This window comes from Eptesicus fuscus, chromosome 16 (assembly GCF_027574615.1).
Source record: "Eptesicus fuscus isolate TK198812 chromosome 16, DD_ASM_mEF_20220401, whole genome shotgun sequence".
Classification (NCBI taxonomy): Eukaryota; Metazoa; Chordata; class Mammalia; order Chiroptera; family Vespertilionidae; genus Eptesicus; species Eptesicus fuscus.
The window spans coordinates 39,957,116-39,980,037 of record NC_072488.1 but is presented as its reverse complement, the minus strand read 5'-3'; positions in this window follow the sequence as shown (position 1 = coordinate 39,980,037).

The following is a 22,922-nucleotide window of genomic DNA, read 5'->3' as shown; positions in this document are numbered from 1 at the left end:
TTGAATATTTTTTGTTTGCCAAGGCACAAAATAAGTGTGTATTAAGTAGGATTTCCTCGTAGTCACCTTTTTTAAATGATAAGAATGCCAGTAATCCATAGTGAAACCATAAATATTAGATCACTATTCCTTTTTTTACTGACATGACAGAAATGTGCACCCAAGGAAAAAATTACAAGTGCAAAATATACTTTTTATTAGTTCAGTCAAAATCATATTTTTAAAAACTAAACAAATTGTACTTACCAAATGATAAGTAAATTCCAGATCAAAATTTAGCCCATGGCTTAGGAAAAATTCTAGAGGGTCAGGAAAGTAAGGATATGCTGGGGGAGGGGGGGACTTAAGGTGTGTGGAAATAAGTGCTCATCAGAGCTGCAGCTGAGATTTAAAGTGAGTCTGCCCCACTCAGGGACAGTTAGACCTCACATGAAGTCCACTCTGTCCTGACTCTTCAGAAAGACTTAACAGATATCTATAGTCCCCTCTGCTGTAGCTGGTCCCAGGTTCATGAATGATATTCATTATTTCCCTCCTCTTCTGCTCATTCTAGGTTTTCCTTACTCTCAGCCAAGTGGTCAGTTGGCCCCATAGCTTCCTTTCTGAAGAGTCTAGCCTTTGGTTGCCTTATCTTTGTCAGGTTATGGTTCTTCCAGTCATGACAGTACCAGGAGGTGCTCTGTGAGTCCTCTAAGCTCCATACTCACTCCTTGCTGCCCACATTCTGAAGCAGCAACCCCAGCTCCTCATGATGAATGCAGTCAGTTACTCCTGCCATTATGGCAACCCCTTTTGTTGCTGTATGACCAGGCAGGAATCATAGCTTCAGGTTTAGAGCACTCCTTACTCCCCCGCCCCCCAATAAAGCCCACCCTGGCTGCTGTATGGAGAAAGCCTAAGAGGGGCATGAGTGAGAATACAAGTGACCTGTTAGGAGGCCACTGAGTGTCCAGGTGGGAGCGAATGGCTGTGGGCCCATAGGAAGCCCTCCATAAATCATAGTTGCTAGAATTTTTATTATTGTTCTATAAGGTAGAGGACAGGCTTGTGTTATTTGGAAATCACAAACTTCTTTTGGATTTTTGTGGCTTTTTTGCTCTCTCAGGAACAAATGGAAGAAGCAGAGGCACAGCACGTGCATATCAGTGCCACTCAGCTGGCACCTGTGCTTGTTTTTAAAGTCCGTAACTTGGACCCAAGACCTGCTTTATTACCTGGTACTGCCCACTGCTGAGTGGCCATAACCACAGTAGAGAATTGGATAAAAGCGATGGAGTGACTTGGATAAATCCAGGAATGGAAAAGGGGAGAGTTAGCATAAAGTTTCTTCCCCTTAAGATCTAATCTATTTATTTTTGCAGGGGTCTTGGAGATTAAAAAAGCTTCCCTTTTGGACCTTTTACTGCAGATGGTAACTCACTAGACACACCAGGCTGTTGCTGGATCTTGAGGTCCACTCTGCCCCAAACACAACACAATCCTCACACTTACTATCTTTCCCTCAGTAATGTAATACTTTTTAGAACCCAAATGAGCTCATGAATCACTTGCCCCAGAAGGTGTTCTCTGACCAGCTCCCCCCACCCAGGCTGGGTTGCTCCCTGTCCCCTGTGTTCTCACAGTTCCCTCTGCTAACCTCCTTCCTCACTGCCTGTCCACACTGCACTTTCTGATCCTGTCACTCTCCCTGGGCTGTGAAGGCTTTGACAACAAGGGATGGCATCTCATTCATTTCTGTATCCTTAGCATCTCGCATGGTGCCTAAAACCCAAACATAGATATGAATAAATGATTGAAAGAGAATGTAGGTAAATATCATCTGCATTTAGATCATTTAGGTGGGACATAGAGTTAGATGAGAAGAGAAAACTTGTTGGGGAAGGGAAGTCAGGTTTGTCTGCTGTGCTCGTGATGGGATAGTTATGTAGATGTTTGGTGTCTTTTCAGTGCCCTCACAGTGACATCCTCTCTTCAGGCTGGCTTCACTCCACCTCATGTTCTAACATCTTAGGCTGCACACATGACCTCCTTCCGTCTGGGCCTGGGGCGAGGTAAGTGGGGTTAGAGTTGAGAGGAGGCAAGGGCTAGGAGGAGGGTAGAGAGGTGAGGTCCTGTACCGCTATATTGAGGCTGATCTTGCTGATCATGGGTAAGGATCATACTGGTGGTTATCAAAATTAGTTACATAATTCATTGTTAGCCAATTGTTTTAAAAAAACTTAGAAACTAAACTCATCTTATTTTCTATCAGGTTAGTATATATGGATAGAGTTTATATCTGTCAAAATGTAAAGAGCAGGTAGGCTCTGCCCCTTCTGACCTCAGGCGTCTTAAGCCGCTTCAGAGACTTCAGTTTCTAAATTCAGTCTATTAATGGAGATAACGCTAATTCTTTCCGGATAGGGATGTTGTGAAAATTAAATGAAATAATGCCCGTTGAGCACAAGGCCTGGCACATGGTAAGGCTGGGAAAATGTTGGCCAAAGCTATTAGGATACACTAATTTGCATTCATGTGAATGTATGTTTTCAATAGTTCTGTTTGCTTAGGATTTTTACCTATGAATCTTTACAGTACAAGGAACATTCACATGCATAGATTTCTCACAATATTCTCCATATTTATTATTGCAGTTCAGCAGATAAATATAAAGCTGAGTACCTCTTAGAATAGAATTTTCATTTTGCTTCAATCCATTTTATCTTTTGATTCAGGGGGAAAATATATTATACTTCTTTATCCTTTGAAATTAATCAAAAGTGCACTTGTTCAATTTATTCAGACTGAGTGGTTCTGAGTAGCATTATCTCAATGGGGATATATAAAATCAGTGTGACTTTGCCTCCTTCCACTCTATTTGATATGCCTAAACTTAGCAACTCAGGGGAGCCATGTTCCTGCTAGGTGGGCAGAAGGACCACTGTTTTAGCTCCTGGCAAATACAGACATCTCTTTCAGGAAGAATAAAGATTATGTAAAATACATCACTTCCCATAATGGCATTTATAGAGGCTGTTAGCTTTTCTGAAAGGCAGTCCTTTTAGGGTTCAGACTAAAGGGAACACGTTGTACTAGAGAAAGCACTGGTTAGGAAGCTGGGATACCAGTTCCAGTCCTCAGTAGCTGTGTGACCTTGTGCAAGTCACTTCATCTTCTCACATTTTATTCTACTACTATGAATCCCCCTACCTGTGGTGAATATTGATGAAGGTTTTATTATTGTTTTGAGGGTGTCACGTATATCACCCACTCCTTTCCCTGAAGGACAGGTTTTTTCAGGTGTTCTAAGATTCAAATGTTTATATATCAGAAGGGCACAGAATTGGTGGTGTCAGCAATCATGACACCTATTTATCTCATGCCTACTATAAAATCAGTTGTGAGATATGTATGTGTATGTATATACATATATTATATATAGTTCTATATTTCTATAATCTAATCGGGACTATATGAGAGAGAAAATGTAACCAGTTTATCAAAGGACAGATATCTTTCCAATATACCAAATACTTCATTTATTAAAATGGAGCAAACTTTTCTTTCAGTGCATACTATATATAAATAATTCTGTTCAGAGTGAGTTTACTGAGCATCAGGAATCTCATTTCTGGTAGCATTGAAAATATGAACTCCGTTGGAAGAACTAAAAGGGATGAAAATGCTATTGGGAGAAAAATTCTTCCATAATACAATAGCATTTTCATCCCTTATAGTTCTTCCAACGGAGTTCATATTTTCATTTCACCTTGTGATTCTGAGAAGCAATTATCCTATTATTGGAGGGAGCAGCTCATCAATAACTTATCACAAAGTCTCCCTCTCTCCTGGGTGGTGTGCCTCTGTTATTCTCAGAAGCTCGGTCTCTGAGCTTTCTTCTCTTGGCCAGGAGTATAAATCAAGAAGCCAGTTCAATTTGGAATTTAGTCCTTAGCCTTAGTTGCTGGAAGAAACAGACTGGATTATTTATAACTATGGGTGTTCAGGTTTTCATCACCACGGACAGTTGAGTGTTTGAGAGCATTCACCTTTAAGATATCCAGAATACAAGCTGTTGATCCTCTGTGGATTGTAAATTTCTAGAGTTGGGCGTCTTGGTGCTTGCCAGCAAGGCAAGTTTTATGATCACCATTACATTACTCCTATGAAATGTTGGGAAGCTGGGAGCGTCCTTCCCATTAGGAAGTCTTGCTTTGACTTTCATACCAATAAAGTTGTTCTTCGACTGGAGTTCATCCTAATAAGCATCTAGAGAATTGCACCTGAACTAAGAAATATTTCCCCCTCTGTCTGCCCTAAGCCTCAGAATCTCAAGCAGCCTACATGCTTTGAATCTAAGACGAGGCTTACAGCCTAACAGCTTTTTTATCACCTTCCATCAAGCAGAAAAGCCTCCAGGTGGATTAGGCTGAGTGTGTAAGGAGCTTACAAGGTAGCAGATGTCAAGCCTCAGTAAAGGTCATTCTATTAGGGCTATTCTCTTTCTGGGCACAGATTTCCTCCTGGACTAGGGGAGGGAGACTTGGTATTCTGCCTCAGACCTTTGGAATGCTTAAGGGGAAGGGTTGTGCGTGACAGATGTGCACCCAGTTTAAGAATCTAAGCTTCAAAGGGGCAGCATGTAAAAGGACAATGGAATACAAATGGGAAAATGTTACTTGAGGAATCTTTCAAAGTAAGAGACACCCAGGATTACTGGAATGGGATGGTGTTGCGGTTTCTGGATAAAGCATCTTTCTCTTATACGGAAATACACATTTCTTCATCAGAGAAAGTAAGTTAGAAGCCCACACGTGGTTCCATCCGAGGAAGAATAATTGAGGAAAGTTTCCCACCATCTAACCTGGATGCAAGCATATAGCTTTTACCTAGTTGAATGTGGCACAGTAAGTTGTTGAAGGGATGCATAGCAAATGTGCCCAAACAATGGAGTAGAGGGGGGACATCAGCTTCAGTAAACTCTTCATAAGAGCCAAGCTCCACATTGCGCTGGTAAGCTGCACAATAGTAGAATTGTCTTAGGGGGATAATACCTCCACGTAGAATGTTGGCTTAATGCTCTGGCTCAGTTGAGTCAAGTGACTTTGGTCACATGGTGGCTGTTGATGCATCGCCACTTGCTGGTGGGCTATTGGAGTAATGTGATTAATATTGCCACTTACTAGTCAAAACAACTCCTGTCACATGTACAAGTGCCAGGATCGAACTGATGGATGGGGGTGAAACAGGGTGCATTTCTCAAGTTGTTTAGTCAACTAGTGTCCAGTTGCATAGCACTCCATTCTCCTGGTCCCAACTCTTTCAAGAAGTCTGGTTTTCCATCAGACAACCCAGGTTAATGTCAAGTACAAATGGGTTCTCCATAAAAGCATTAGACTAATTCATTGCCTAGATCTTCACATTTGTGGCCAAATTTCCAGTCTTCCCAATAACTTCTTGTTGGAAAATGTCAAAAAAAAGGGGAGACATCAGAGGCTTCTGAGTCAAACTATTTCCTCCCACACACCTGAGTCATGGGTCAAGAGTTTTGCCAATTTCCTTTTCAAGATTTTTTTCTAGTCTCTCGTCTAAAAGGAGTTTAGTGCCATATGGGTGAGAATTAGGGATGTGATTAGCAACTCATTTGTATTTTTTTTAATATTGGATAATCTTACTGCCAGGGATTTCCACTTACTGTCTCTGACTAGAAAGCTGGTATTTCTGAGGAAGCGGAGGTGGTTGGAGAGAATGTCGTCACATTGCAACACAAAACCTGTCACAATCTGGTGAGCCCTTGGAGTGTCTTGCTTAAAAGGGTTCTTGTCACTGGGACTACTCACTGGAGCCGAGCCAGTTCCCTGGGGAAGGCTGGTGTCTGCTACTTGTGGAGCTGGCTGTCAGGTTGGTCCTGTGTGTTTGTAATTAACTACAATGTCTGGATGTTGATAGAGTGAGTCTGGCCAATGGTTCCCCTCCAAAAAGGGGTTTCCTGGCTGGCTCTCCTGAGTCAGAAATGCCAAAGTGGGAGTTGCCCGGAGATCTGGAGATGCAGATTCGTTTGGCTGAGCTCCCGTCGTGAAGCCAAGTGCCGAGAAAACAGATCAGAGACCAAACCTGAATTGTGGCTTCTCCAACCACTTGGCTCCTCTGCTTTCCAATGTTATGTTTAATGTTTTAAAGCATATTTAGTAAACATGTCACTAACAATTGCCAGTTTTCAGTCTCTCACCACTCTTCCCTTAACAGTTTTCCCGTTCCTTTGGGTTAGTGTGGTAAGCTGGGTTTGCAGTGTGTGTGTGTGTGTGTGTGTGTGTGTGTGTGTGTGTGTGTGTGTTTTCATGTGTGTGCAGACGTGTTTCAGGCTGGGGGGTTTGTTTTTACTATCTCAGTAGCTTGTTTATAGTATCTACTTCATATGAACCAGGTAAATAATCTGAATTTCTCAATTTTCTCATCAAAAAGTTCTCCTCTCTTGAGAAAGCTGCACTTAGGGTACACTTCAACCATCATAACTTATTTTGAATTTAGACTCATGCAAGATGGACTCTTTTTCCTGGAATTTAGTTCAAAGAACAGTATTCCTCTATGGTTTAGTCATGTCACCATTAAGAAGTGAATGGTTTCCAAAGTCTTGTTATTCAAACATCAGTATGGGATGAAGTTGGAATCCTTGGTTTTCTCAGTCCCTGCCTCCCTCTTTCTTCTATCTCTACTACTCCTCCCTACATATATATTTTACTCCAATCTTTCTCTAGCTTCTTATGGATACCTGAATGTATCATGTTGCTTTATGCCAGCTTGCCTTCACATATTGTAATATTTCTCTATGGACACTGTAAACACAAACAACATGCAACTGTGGCTTAAACAGTAGAAATTTATTCTCACAGAGTTTAGGAGGCCAGAAGTCCAAAATTTAGGGTCAGCAGATTCCTTCTCCCTCCAGACACTCTAGGGGAGAATCCCATCCATGCCTCACCGATTTCTTGTGGCTGCCAGCATTCCTTGGCTTATGAATACATCATTCTAATCTCTGCCTCTTTGGTCGCATTGCTCTCTCTTCTTCTGTCAAGTCTCCCTCTGTCTGCCCTTCACAAGGACATTTGTGATTGTATTTAGCAACACCCAAACAATCCAGTATAATCCTTAATTTAATCACATCTACAAAAAACCATTTAGCCATGTAGAGTAATATTTACAGGTTCTGGATATATTGGGGGGGGGCATTATTAGTTTATCACACACATACCTAAGACCCTCTTCCACCATTTGTCACCCAGTCAGTGCTTTTCAGATTATCTCTGATGAAACAAACTTAAAAAAAATTTTTTTAATTTCTTGCAGACTGATAACTTTTTCAAAATTGCATGCCTGGATTTTGAAGCAATGCCAAATTGCTATAAAAATTTCCAAACTCTACTCTTATTTTATATTAGACTAATGACAGAACATTTAAAGACTGTCACTAGCCCACAGACCTTGTGCAGCACTGAGTTAAAAGACTTCTGCTCATTCAAGTACCACCTTTCCCAGGAATCTTCTGGCTCAGCATTTTGGATTAAGTTTAATGGCCCTGTGCGAAGCTCCCGTGGTTCCTCAGATACTTAATTTTGTTCCTTACCACCTCGCTCTTAATTATGTGCCTTATGCACTAGCCTTAAGCTTCTTAAAGGTAATAACCATGATTTTGAACCCAGCACATTTATAAATATGCTCAATAATTATTTTTTGGAATGAATGAAGAAGAGACACATGGAGTCTGGAGGATGGTTATAAGATAAATAGAAGTAGAACTTATTTTGGAAAATGTAAGGAAAGAATGAGGCTAAAGAAACTGAAGGGAACCTAAGGGGGTTTAGTTGGTTGTCAAATTTTCACAAATCGCTGTGTCCTTCCTCATGGGAAGAGAAATCTGCTTCCCTACTCTTTAAGTCTGGGCTTGCCCGGTGACTAGCTTTGACCAGTAGAATGTGGCAGAAATTAATATGAGTTCTGAGGTAAGATTCAGAGCGTTATAGCTTGTAACCCTCTTCCACCACAGGAACACGGCCAGCTTAGTCTCCTGGAGTTGAGACACCTTGCAGAGTGAGGTATCAGCTATCTATTGGAGCCCCTCAGATATGTGCATGAGCCCAGTCAAGTTACAGGTAAACTCAGATCAATCCAGAAGAATCACCTGGCTGAGCCCAAGTGATCATACACAGAACTATGAGCTAAGTATGGCGGTTTATTACACAGCAAAAGCTAGCTGATCCAGAGAGGAATCCAGAGAGGGACATTAGAGTTAGTGAACAGTTGTTCAAGGAAGAACAGGGATGGGTTCAAACTGTGGCAGGGAAGATTAAGATTACAGATTAGTAATTTTTTTTTCTTTGAGCCACAGAAATTTAGTGCAGAGCCACTAAACCCACCATTAACAGCCAGTAACAGCCAGCAAGGGGGTTAACACAGTTATAATTTGGTTCTCTGGCCACAGAGCAGAAGGGCGCTAACTGAGCCACATGGAGCTTAGTCAAAATCAAGCCCTATTGTCTTTAGAAACTGAGTCCATTGGCAACAGTTGGTGATTGTGTCTAACTGTCTAAAAACTGACAATAAGTTTGACAGAAATTTGCAAACAAGATTACAAAGGAAAGAGGAACGCAGTTGAGAAACACAGCTTTCAACTTTGATAACTGCATCAAACTTGTGCTTTTCCCCCTTCATGACGCATTTCGTCATTCTCTAATTCATCCCTTCCTCAAATATGTACTGTGTGCCTCCCATGTGCTGAGCACAGAGCTGGGTAGCGGACGTTTCATGGTTAGTGGGGCAGACACATATCTCACAGATCTTACAGTTTGTCAGAAAAGACAACCCAAGAGGCAGCTATTAAGCCTTGAAGTTTACCCTTTTTTTCAGACACATCAAGCATACCTTTCTGCTTCTATGATGATGCCTGCCATTGCGTATGAGCAGCCTCCATCAAGCCCCTGGCATCTGTATGTTTCAGCATGACACATAGATTGCTTCACGACTAGTCTGAAATCAGCCCTTTGAAATCATGCATCACGAAGTTATTGATGTGGATCACAACTAAATCAGGGAGAGTGGAGTCAGAAGGTGTGAGAAAAGAAGTAACACATCAGGTAGAGGCTTTTATGGGCTTACAGGTGAGCCTGCTTGTGCCAGGCTATGGTGCACATATTTAACTTCTGCTATAAAACATCGGAGGCCTGGAGATCACAAGTCAGATATATTGCATCTAACGTTAAAAACATCTAGTAATTTACCACAGTAAATCAATCCGTGTGTTCCTAGAAATATTGGAACTGAAACGAGAGTTGAGAGAAAACAGAAAAATCTCTAGAGGTTTAGTTGGCTTAAAGGTATTTCTTGACATATTGAATCCCAGCGGCTAGAACACTTTGAAAAATGTTCTTCCAAGCGATGGAAAAATGGTTTCCAGAAAGTTGTTTATTACTTGGTGGAAGGAACCCGTTTGCCAGATCACAGGACAATCAGCTCTCCAGTACCTGGGGGCCAATGATTCCAACTCCATACATTATACAGTCCTCTTTGATCTGTGTCCATTTTACCACATCCTAGAAAACTGTCATCCAAAGGATTGCTAAGGAAGACAGAAGACATCAAACTCGAATCAGCTAAAAATTAACAGCATGTTAGCTTTAATAGCTTTAAATAATTTTTAAACAGCGTTCTGAGAGAGTGGCCCCATCTTTCTAACATAGTGGTCTCCTGTACACATGCATTTTATTTATTCTGCTGTCCTCCATACTTACAGTGGTAGGGAAGCAAGAGAAGGTCACCAGAATACAGTCTTCCATTTCTCCTATTATTTTATGCTTCTTTCTTTTAATTTTTAGCTTAATCACTGTCCCCCTCCCCCTCCCACCTCTCTCTCCCGAAAAAGTTCTCACTAGATGAAACAGAAAGATCATGGGACTGGTTGCCAGGAAGCAGACTTCTCCTCTTGGCTCAGGGATCATCTAACCTCTCAATTCTTGGCTTCCTTATGTAACAAATAGACACACAATAGTGGATTCTAGTCCTTGTGCTGGGAAGGAGGGTATTCCACTAATCAATAGAGAAGGGCAGTCCTTTAGAGATGTTTAAAGCACTGTGTAACTGTAACATAACGTTTTAAGTTTGAAACTCTTGATATGATACTCTGGAAACTAGTCCTGAAGCGGCTCTCAGCTCTGACCCACAGGGGCAAGGTGAGGCTATGGAGGGGTGACTGTGGAAGGCTGGCTGTGGGCCCTTTTGTTCCGTGTGTGAAGGTGGGTCCCCCTCACAGCTGACGTCTTTCTTCTTGCTTTTGGCATCAGGTCTCAGTAGCTCGCCTTTCCCGGGTTGGCAGTTGTCCACTCGCTGTCTCCTGAGAAACCCTGGTTGGCTTAACTTCCGAATTCACAGGCATGATATTGAACTTGGGAATTAGTAGATGATGTCTTTCAAGTCACAATAGACAGTGTGCACACAGCACATTTCAGGATTTGAAATCTCAAGAACATTTTACCAAATATCACCGCTGCATCAATTTCCAAATTTTGAGGTATTTCCCTTAAGAGGACACTGCTGAGAACCTGAGTCTTCCAGTTCCTTTCAAATCATTCTCCTTTGATGAGGAAACCCCTATAAGCATCATAACTTGCTCTGTTCTTTAAACTGCAAAAGAAAACACATATACATACACACAAACCCATGTGTACACATACCAGAAATAGGGGATGCTCCACTTTTAAAAATAAAATGGATTATGTCAATCTATTACATTAAATACATGAACAAATAAGTACATCATCTATTTCTTAACGGCTCTATGTTCAACACACTTTACTTTTTAAAGACATAGAGAATGTTGACACAAGGGCCAGAAGCACTCACCAGAGAGGCCGCACTGTGTAAGGGAGAGGCTGCTGGACCAAGGGCCAGGAGGCCTCTGCTGCACACTTGAGTGTGACCATGGTAAGCCACTTAACCCTCTGAACCTCAGTAAATGAGGGGCTGAGCTCAGTGATATTTATGAGATTCCTTCTAATTTTACTATTCAATTTTGATACCAAGAGCAGTTCTAGTGGACTACATGACTGGGGTTTCCCCTTGTTGCTCAGGATCTAGGATAGCACCCCTCCTTTCCTTTCTTCTGTAACAATAATTTCCTGAGTGTCTATAATGTTGAAAAAGCACATTGCTGGGAGTGGTCATACAGTGGTGATGAAGACAGACCAGGTCCCTGCCCTCATGAAGCTTGTATCAGTGAACCCAGAGAGTAAACGATGGGTCCAGGAAAGTCTGGGGAGACACTGTGAGCCTCGGCCAGGAAGGCTCCTGCTGTCTTGGAAAGCTGATGATGACAGATGTCTTAGGAAAAGATACGGAAGGTCCCTGCCTGATCAAGGAGGCAGGATTTAGCTTTTAATTAGTGTTATTGAACACTAGAAAGTTTACCTTTAGAGGCTGGAGTCTAAAAGGTAGTGGGTACCTTCAGTGGGTACCTATCACCCAACTCTTGGGTCCCACAGTCTCTTTTCTAATCTCTGTTAGGGGGGAAGATTGGGTGTCCTTCTAACCAGGTCACATAGCAATAGGAGCCACATTTCCTATTGGTTAGGGGAGGGCACTGAACACTGCCCCCTGTCCCCAACCACAAGGCTCTATATGGTTACAGATGATGAACCAGAGAGACCACTTGTATTTTCAACAGCTGCAGAGTATGAAAAATTCCTTATGAAAGGAGACTTTGTCTTATTTTGTTGATATTCTGAAGCGGGTAAAGATAAGATGGCTCTAGACATGGTTTGAAGAAATCTCCTGAAAAATTGATCTGAAACTTGTGATCTTTTGCCAAATGAAACTGGCCCGAATTCTTGGATTCAGATGCCATCCAGCACCCCCAAGGAGCCACGAGAGCTCTGCTTATCCTCCTGAGAGAAGTCGGCATTCTGCAGCTTCGCTTGTCACACAAAGGCTGGTCATAAATACCCAATAGAGGTTCATGTCCCTCATTTCATAACCCAGCTACACGTGCTTGTGAAGCAAGGCCTTCTGTGAGCATTAAGTGAGTTAGCAGGTGTAGACAGCTTAGCACAGTACTTGGCACATCATGAGCATGTAGAAAATTGTAGGTATCGATAGGTATGTGGGTTGTATATACATTCCTGTGCCATTTGATATCCCAAAAGTGCTTAACTGATTTAGTATGCTGGAAGTGAACATACTGAGGTTTTATTTGTTTGATTTAAAGTATAAACTACACATTTATTTCATTTTATGATACTAGTCACATGCACTTCAAAATACCATTGTTTCCTCCACTTGTTATGGAGCAAGAAAGTCATCACACTGTACTTTCCATTGTTAGAGAATTGGAATTTTCCAGTTTTCAGAATTCTTTTGGGTGTGCTTTGGAAGAGAGAAAACTTTAGCTTCTTTAAACCAACATCTAATAAGACAGTTTGGAAGAACAAACTAAATCATCCCTGAAATCAGCCTCCAAATGCAATTGTGATCCAAGAGGGGATATGGAAATTGTTATCTATTGAGAGCCGGCCATGTGTTAGAACACTATTAGGCATTCCCACCTGATATTTCATTTAAGTCATATAGCATCCCTGCCAGTAAATGTGGTTAAGTCCATTTTAATAAATGAGGATATTGTGGCTCAGAGGACTTAAGTCCTAATCTTTAGTGTTTCTATGGTCAGGTGCTAGAATTTAGAATCAGGTTTGTCTAATTTTAAAGTCCAATCTCTTTCCCATACTGCCCAAGGTAGGGGGAAGAGTGGAGAATAAGGAAAAGGGGTTAGGTTGGAATGGGAAGGCTCCTAAGGCAAACCTGGCATTTGCTTAAGACAAGTTTGGGGATAAAAACAGACAGACAAATAGGAGAATATCCTTATTTTAGTCTGCTTGAGCTGCCATAACAAAATACTGTAGACTAGGTGGCTACTATTTGTTTACAGCAGACATTTATTTCCTCACAGTTCTGGAAGCTGGAAGTCTGAGTTCAGAGTGCCAGCATAATTTGTTTCTGGTGAGGCCTCTCTTCCTGGCTTGCAAGTGGTTGCAATCTCTCTGTATTCTCATATGACCTGTGAGCAATGAGGAGAGAGGGGGAGAGAGAGGGACAGTGAGAGAAAGGGATAGAGAGGGAGAGAGAGAGGGAGGAAGCAAGCTCCCTGCTGTCTCTTCCTATAAAGACGCAAAACCTATTGGGACCTTTGTGACCTTATTTAACCTTTATTACCTCCTTATAGTCCTGATCTTCAAATACAGTCACACTGGGGCTCAGGGGCTTCAACATATGAATTTGGGGAGGGGAGCACATTTCAGTCTATAGCAATACTTCTCTGAGTTAATGCTTGTCTATGTCCCCATAATAAAACTCATTAACTTCTTTTGAATGAAATAATAAATGAATGAACAAAAGCGATTGGAGCTTCTTTCTTTCCAAGAGGCTATAAAAATTGATGCAAGGTATAATACGATTGTAAAAAGAACTTTTAGCAGGTTAATTTTCTTTAAAAATCTCATGAGAGTTTCCATTAAATAACTTACTAGATATTTAGTTTTAATCTAGATATTTAGTTTTAATCTAGGGTTTCTGAGCAGGGACACTATAAACATTATGGGCCAGATAATTCTTTATTATGAGGGCTGTGCAATGTGGGCTGTTTAGCAGCATCTATGCACTAGATGCCAGTAGCACCCCTCCACCCCAATCATTTCAATAAAAATTGTCTCCAAATGTCCCCAGGCAGGTGTGAGGGCTAGTAAATTCATCTGAGAACCACTGATCCAGATTCTAGATTCTAGACCATAGGAATTACAGGTCTTAGAAAGTCTCCCCAGTTCCAAACTAGATAGTCTGCTTCAACCTCACTGGGATGCATGAACCCTTGAGCCTTCCCTTATTTCCAAGCTACAGCCCCTTTAAGAACCATACTTAACCTCGTCTGTGCCTCAAGTACCCTCACACAGAGTTCCTACACCATTCCACCTCCCTTGACCACGTGCCCTTCTGCTGTTTCTCTCTTAAAAAGTCCTAGTCTTAGGAAGTACACACTCTCTACTTCTGCTCCAATTAGGTAAAGGTCAGTTGAATAAGCAACAAATATGGCATCTTAGATAGACTTCTTCCTGGTTCCGTTACAAGTTCAGCTGAGCAGTGATCTGCAGCTTGTTTCTCAACTTTCTAATGAAGTTTCACTGTCAGATCCCATCATCAGGTTAGATCTCACCTACAACTTTGCTTAAAATAACAAGACTCTGGTTTGATTGCTCCTAACATCTGTCTCCTCTTTAGGGATCTTTGCTTTTTAAAAATGTGCTCTGAAGCAAAGTCCATTCTCCAACCCAAGGCACTCTTGTTCTTCTTCCTCATTACCTTCTTCACATTATGGTCCCTGTTCCAAGTTTCCTTACTCTCACTTGCATCTTCAATCTCCCCCATTCTACTGATCTTTTCTTCTGTTCTTGAAAACTTGCTTAGTTTTCTCCAAATTAAATTAAAAAACAAAAATTCCTCTCCCTATTCCACTGGTTCTCAATCAGGAGAGATTTAACCCCTAGTGGGCATTTGACAATGTCCAGAGATATTTTGGTTTTTACAACTGAAAGGAAGGGTGCTACTGGTAGCTAGCGGGTAGGAACACTAGGGTGCTGGAAGACATTCTAAAAAATTACAGGACATTTCCCTCTCACCCTCAACAAAGACTTATCTTGCTCCAGATGTCAACAGTTGCTGAGGCTGAGAGTGCTTAACCCTACAATTCTCTGGAGATACTACATCACTTCTGATCTTTTACTTTTTAACTTCTTAGAAGAATCACGCTGCTCTGCTTGCTTATGGCTCAGTAACACTTATGAATTCCTTAATCCACTGCAATCTAACTCTTTCCACTAGTCATCAAATCATCAAATCCTGTGACTCCAGTCCAACCATTATTTTCCCAAGCCTCTCTGCAGTGAGTGATGTTACCATCCCAGCTGGTAGCTCAGGAAATGAGTCAAGGGATCCTGCATCCCAATGAGGCTGAAGTAGATTGGCTGTTTGGAATTGAGAAGTCTTCTAGGATCTATAGTCCTCTGTGGTCTAGAATCTTGACCAGTGGCTCTCAAGTGAATTTGCTACCCTCCATCCCAGCCTGGGGACATTTGGCAAAATCTGGAGACAACTTTTATTGCCATGATTGCAGTAGAGGACAGGGGATGGGGGGCACTACAAGTGGCTAGAGGCCAGGGATTCTGTTAAGCATCCTACAGTTTTCTTCCTTCCTGTGCATCCTTCGGACTTTTTCCTTGGCTCTGCCTTGTCTTTATCTTCCTCCAATCGGACAGATCTGTTTCCATGAATTCTGCATTCTCCTTCCTCCTCTTTTCTTTTTCTTATCTACCCTTATGGTTTGTGAACTTGCCAAGAGCATTTTAATCATTCTAGACACCTGCAATACCTTGGAGGATGTCTCTATAAATATTTGTTTGTTTTAATCAGTATTAAACTACATCTATGTCTATGTGTGAAACAAAACAAATAAACAGCATTCAAACCTCATTGCAAATCCTTGAGAAAAATTTGGAGCTTTTCTGTGTCGTGTGGTAAATCTTATCTAACTTGTTCTGTGATGGTAAAACAGGCATGTGGAAAGCCATGATGAGTTGGAGTCAGAACTTGCTGACACTACTGCTAAGGAGCTGGGTGACCTCACTAAATGCTGAATCAAATTTGAGTATATTTCATCATCTGTAAAATAAAGGGCACAAGAGCAGGTGAACATTAAGATTCGCTCCAACTTCAAATTTCTATGATCCTAAATAGAAAACTCATAAAATTCATTCTGGTAAAAACATAGTTTAGTTCAGCAGATATTTAAGTAGAAAGACATTCTTAAGTTGACCTAATCAATTATTAAGCTTCTACATTTTATGGGTCAAATATGTTGTTTAAACATATGTTTGCATATATTTATAAGAGACATATGCATATATATATATATATGTGTATATATATATATATATATATATATATGATTATGAGTATGTCTGTGTATTTTTAACTTTACATCATGTAAAATTTGGTAAAATCAAGCTCTATTCCTAGATCAAATGTTCCAGTAGAGTTCTAAGTGAGTTAAAAGAAGTTATTCACAAAAACACAAATCAGCCTCAACAATTGTGTAATAGATAATGACAATGTAATAAGAGGAAATTTAAGAAACTATCAGAAATTATGTGGTTTTTCCCTCCAACAAAGCTCATGTTAAATTAACCAGTAAGCCTTGAAATCATACATACCTGATGATTATTTTATGTTATCTTGTGTTTTAAAAAATGGTTCCAAAAGACTAGATTTATTGCGCTGCAGAATCCCACACTGTTGCAATGCTGTCTTCAATTCAGCCACTTCATATTGAAATTTCACACACAATAATTGGCTGACCTTCACAGCTATGGCAGAAACTAATTAAAGCTGTAAGGCTGTGCTAGCAATGCTTTTGTGTGAAATGTGAAGTATGGTGATAATGAAATATGGGGTGCAGATGTTATTGTCTTAGGTAGACTATGCCCTTGGTTCACACTAATGAAGAGCAGCAATTATTAAAAAGTACTTTTTACCCATTAATTCTTTTGTGTTGTGATAGTAGAAATAAAAACACAGTGGCATCTCCCTTACCAGCTTCTTTCCCAATGTAATTTTATGGAATTTGTCAGCTGACTTCTATGTCATTAGACATACTGTTTCCTTTTTCTTTTCCTACCAATCTTTAGACCGTTGGGAGCCCCCAGCCAGGACCTGGCTGGGTTCAGAAAGCAAAGGGTAAAGGGCAAGTTAAAAGTGGTCACCCATAAAGATTTTCAGACAGCTGGAGGATTAAATAAATGAAGCTTTTTGGAAATAACTTTACACGCCAAGCAGAGATGTCAGTGGAAATATGGGGTCCTCCACTCTGTTGGTGTATGATAGACCAAGGTCACCGCTGCTGTTGAGGTGCACGTGGGGAAATAAAGCAGGCGCGAGCTCTGGTTCTTGGTTGTTCGGAGGCTGAGTTTCTACTAATAGGTCAGCGTGACTTGCAGGACTTCCACTGGTTCACATGTAACAAGTCACAGATTTGCAACAATTGCAGAAAAACACTAGACTGAAGAAAAGGCACATAGTATAGGCAATTCTTAGCTTTTCATGGGATAATGATCCAGTCTGATTCTCTTTATCTCTCTCTTCATTTATGGTAGGCCACTCAGTTCTCATTAGCAGGGTACAGATGGGAGGGACATGAGTTCAACTGAAATGGATCAATTTTCCTACTTGGGCAAGGAGATTGGAATTATTGGCCAAAATAAAATTTTGCAATTACTTGTGTGATGTTCTTCATTGTGTAAGTTCCATACTATTCATGTCTTCCTGCTTTTGCATCTTGAGGCGGAGGTTCTGGTGCTAAAACACAGCAAGGATAGGCAGGAAGTGGCAGAAGAAGCTGTAGAGGGTGTTGAGCATCGCTGGATCATCTTAGCTCCTATTGGGCAGGAGGCAGAGGTTAGTGCTTGGGAGGAAGAGGATTAATGGTCATGGAAATACTATGGTAGGGGAAGATGCACTGTAGGGTTTGGAGGGGATATCTTCATAACACACTGGGCTCCATTTTCTTGACAGCTGTGCTACTTGTCAATATATTTAGTCCTTAGGTAATAGAATATTCAGTGAGATTATACCTGAATTTGAAGAGTAATTAATATACCTAGTGATGGGTAACATGACTGTTGAGACTATGTGTCTCTTCATTTTAGGGAAAGGATAAGGATTTCTATACTTGCTTAAAGGATAGCTATAAATTGTTAGGTGGAAACATAGAATTGATTTGTTGCTGTAAAGAAGTTCGGTCTACCCTAAAGGAGTAGACTGTGCCAGTTATTAGACTATTGCCTCTCAGCTCCAAATCTACCCTTCATTGCCCTGCTTTTAATCATGGATTATTTTCCTCTTAACAGCTTGTAAAATGTTAAAGTTTTTAGTAGAGGGCACTACAGGGACACTAGAAGAGGCCAGGGCTTTTCTTCCCAGTCCCAGTATGTTCTCTGCTTGCTCCCACAGTATAAGCTGGTGAGGAGCTCACAGGGCATCCATGAGTGGTGTTCAGCACAAGCCGGTTTCATCATTAGCCTCCCAGCATCCCTCAGGGCAGCTTTGCAGAGTGCCACTGGTGCAGCAAACTTCTCCACCATGCAGGGGGCCACAATCATGTACTCTCCATAGGGGACTGGGCTTCTCCTTTCTTCAAGGAGAAAGGGCTTCATTGGGGCCCCTGCCTCAGCCCCAGAGGCAGTGGCTTCTCCCTATTCCTGCTATTTTTGTAATCTTACCTCCTAGTAGGTAAGAGTTACCTACACCTAGTAGGAAATCCCCATTTTTTGTTAATACTCTTTTTTATTAAACTTTCCTTATTCAAATTATGATGTGGTTTCTAATCTCCTGATTGTAGCCTGACTAATTCAATGATCCTCCCATCTTCAGTTCAATAATTTATAAAATAAGTAAGTGAAGTCCTTCGTTATCATGACTGAGTTAAATATGAAACAGGTGCTGGGCAAGGAGGTCTTGGTAATAGTACATGAAGTAGAATATAGAAGATTATAATCAAAACAATTGTCAGTTTTCAGAATAAATACCCACGAATTACAAAAGATTACAGTCCCATGCATGTTCAGTATAAAGAACAAATCAAGAAAGTACCAAAATTTTCAACCTTACCCCATACCAAATAAAATGGAAATGAGAAAACCTGAAAATACAGAAAAATGCAGAAAGGTGCACTGTCCCATGTCAAAATGACTGAGAATCCACTTAGAGACTAGAAAGACCTCTAACGTTAAATTCTTTGGGCCAAACTTTGAAACTGCGTGGTCCTGGCTTAGAGTGGAGATGGTCTCAATCTCAGGAACTGGTTTCACTCCTATCACAATTCTTTCACAATGCATCTCCCATGCATTTATTTGAGGCAGACTCCAGAGCATCGCTAAATCGGATAGAACACTGTTCTCTCTTCACAGCATAATCACCATTTTCCTCAGCCAGTGTACCATTACACACAATATGATCAATAACAGAGTGATGCCATTAAATAGAGCAGTAGGGAGACCTAGCTGGGGTCTAATGGGAGCCTGCCCTCCCCAAGGAGAGAAACTGCCTCCCAGGACATGCTTCTCCTCAGGCTGCTTGGCACATGGACCGATGGGCACCAGGAGCAGAGTGTTGTGATGGTAAAGGTCGCCCATGGGAATGGCACCTGGGGACAGCGATTCAGGCACAAAAGGAGAGGGTAATAACTTGTTCAGTGAGAAATAAATGAGATACGGTGCTCCTGGCCAGGTGTCTTGTCTGATACTAATATGCTAGGAGTGCCCTTTTGGCTTAGAAAAAAAATAATGTCAAACTTTGTTTTGAGCCAGAGCCCTGGGGACAGCTAAACCAGGGTTGCTGCAAAGAACTGCTTTTTAACCAGAGGCTGAGCAAAATGTGGCTAATAAAACATCCGATGGTCTTGATGGTGGTTTCTTTTAGACCAGACTGGCTCCTCAGTGATGGGTCTTTGGCATCTGCCTGTTTAACTGGGAGGCCCCATGTGTGGTGGAAATTTACTCGCTGCCCCCATGAAGCAAATGTTGCTTTAAGTTGGAAATTGAGAATGACAGTGACTGTGAATTTGGTTTATGTGAGTGTCTCTGGGCCAAGGAGGGGACTATTTGTTGTCTCATTCTCAGGGTAATACATGGTCCATGTAGACTCACATGAAAATAACACACTCACATATCAAAGATCTGAAAAATTATTTTGTAGTTACACATGTCACATCTTCATACCAAATTGATTAGGTTTCTTCAGGCATGTTCATTGAAACCTGGGTCAAAGGTAACCTCTTTAATTATTCAGTTGAACCACAGTGCATTACTATGTATTAACACTTTTTTCTTTTGAGACATGTCAGGCCAAATATAGTTACCAAGGAAAAAATAGTCAAAACCTGATATATTGTATTTCCTTGATTCAAAGTTATCATATGTAAGCTACATATATCCTCTAGTGTTTTCAAGGGGGGCGGAGGGGTAAAATTCCAAACATGAAATGCACACATTGTTTGTAAGAAATGTCCTGATTTTAGAAGTGTTAAAATGTAAGAGAAAAAAGAAAGAAAAAAACATATCCCCCAAAACAGATTATTTTAAAGCCAAACAAAATGTAAACTATTATATTGGGGGTTCTTCCTATGCCTTGACATTGTATCATACAGAAAGCTAGGGTATTTTGGGGTATAAGATGTCATTCATGAAGTTCAAAAAACTCTCTAATAATTCAAAACCAATAAAATATCCAATTTTAAAAATAACAACTAGAGGATTGTTTACATGTCAAAAGGAGATCTCATGTGGACTTCATACATCTTCATTGGAGGTGAAAAATTTTCTGGGCATATTTGTAGGAGACGTGGAGTTTGTGCATAAGGGATAGTGGCGTCTCTTAGGAAAAACTGAATGGTAAGGAGAGAGACCTCCAAGGCATAGAAGCTCTATCCAATGACACCAGAAAAGACAGCCTTAAGGATAGCCCACATAAACTTATGCTTGAGTTCTAGCCAGAGGTGAGCAAAACCAAAATAAATTCAGAAGGATCTGTTCTCTGGTAATCTATGGAAATACAGCTTAGGCAAGCGGGTGTAATAGGAGGGCTAGAAGCACATTCAAGTGCAAATACCAGGGCTGGAGCAATAGCGGACTAACCTGCATCTCAAATAAAGACAAGTGGGGAGGCCCTCAAGCATCATTGGTGCCTCAGGCAGCAACAAAGACAGGGCACATTTGGAGGGCATCAGTGGCATTATCTTGTGTCACTGAGGCCTTTGATGGGCACTAATCGTGGAGGCTTAGCAGCTCAAGGAGACACTTTGAGGAAGGACCAAAACAGGAGAGGAGAAAACGCTGGATGCCAGATGGTCAGCAGGAGCTCAGGAGAGACACCCTCACGAATCTTCCCACAGTTGTGTGTGTGGCAGGGAGGCAGTGGATGAAAAATGTGACTTTAATATCAATCTGGATTTCTTTCACTTCTGGGTGGGGACAGAGCCCACAAACCCATTTTGCTATGTTTTTTAACTTGATTTTAACAGATTGACCTAGTAAAGAAAACCCAGGTTATACTTGTAAGAGTTTAAGAAAGACATATTGTACATTTTAAATGCACTTTCATTTTAATAGCTCACATGAAATAATTCCATGTAATCAGTGCTCTATATTTTAAAGAAATTATACAGAATATAATAAATTATTAGACTATTAAATATAGATTTAATCATGAGTCTTATAGTACTATATTATTTTTCTATTGTCTGTTCCTATTATTAATCAAACAAATTAAGTTAGTCAAGTGGTTCCAAATAGAATGTGGTAATTTATTATACATACCAGTGTTAAAAATTATAGAATCAAGCTCTCTGTGGTAACTATATTCACCAAATTCAAACATCTAGATGTTTATTTCTTTTTTCTTTTGATTGATTTCAGAGAGGAAGGGAGAGGGAGAGAGAGATAGAAACATCAATGATGAGAGAGAATCATTGATCAGCTGCCTCCTGTATGCCCGATACTGGGGATCCAGCTGGCAACCCAGGCATGTGACCTGACCAGGAATTGAACTGTGACCTCCTGGTTCATAGGTCAACACTTAACCACTAAGCCATGCCAGCAAGGCTAGATGTTTATTTCTTGAAGACTATCCAAATAAAGTGTTCACTGCTGAATAAAATATTACATAGCTATTTTTGTTATGACTCAAAATATATTACATGTAGAGGCCCGGTGCATGGATTCGTGCACCAGTGGGGTCCCTCAGCCTGGCCTGGGGAGATCGGGCCAAAACCAGCTCTCCAACATCCTTTGATGGGTCTTGAATTGCGAGAGGGTGGTTCTTGGGTGATGCACCCTGGAATCGGGCTCTCTCCTCTCTGGTTCTGGGTGTGTGACCCAAGAACCGCAGCTGCCAAGTCACTGCAGTTCAGCAGCTCCTGCATTGAGCATCTGCCCCTGGTGGTCAGTGTGCATCATAGCTCCTGGTCGGTTGGTCAGCATGTTGCTTAGGCTTTTATATCCTATCTAATAAAGAGGGAATATGCCAATTGACCATCACACCCTCACAAAGATGGCGGCACCCACAGCCAATAAGGAGGAAATATACTAATTGATGGACACGCCCTCAAAGATGGCAACACCCACAGCCACAAGATGGCAGTGCCCAGTCCCCTCAGCCCTGCCTGGGTAGCAGGCGCAGCACGGCCAGGCCCGCCCCAGGCAAGTCCAGCCACTTGCACGCCTGCTTCTGGAGTCCCCCAGTCCCCTCAGCCCCCCAGCTGCCCAGGGCCGGCCTGAGGCACAGTCAAGCATTGGATGTCAGCTGCCCAGCCGCCTAGGGCTGGCCCAAGGTGCAGGCAAGCCTCGGATGTCAGCTGCCCACTACCTAGGGCCAGTCTGAGGTGTAGGCAAGCCTCAGATGGTGGCTGCCCAGAAGCCCAGGGCCATCTGAGGCTCAGGTAACCAGGGCCGGCCGAGGTTTGCACTGCCAGCAGTGACAGCAGCAGAGGTGTGATGGGGGCGTCAACTTCCCTTGATCGCAGAGTTGCCTCCCGCCCTGAGGGCTTCCCAGACTGTGAGAGGGGGCAGGCCTGGCTGAGGGACCCCGCCCCCTCCAGTGCATGAATTTTCATCCACCAGGCCTCTAGGATAGAGATAAAATGATTAAACAGTTTTAAAAAGTATGTATATGCACACACATGTTCACACAATTGTGTGGGTTTTTTTTTTTTTCCTTAATAAGTCACATCTTGATAGATTGTAAGATGCATGCTGTGTCTCAGTCTTGTTTCCCTCTTCCTTTCTCTGTGGCATTTATGGTCATTT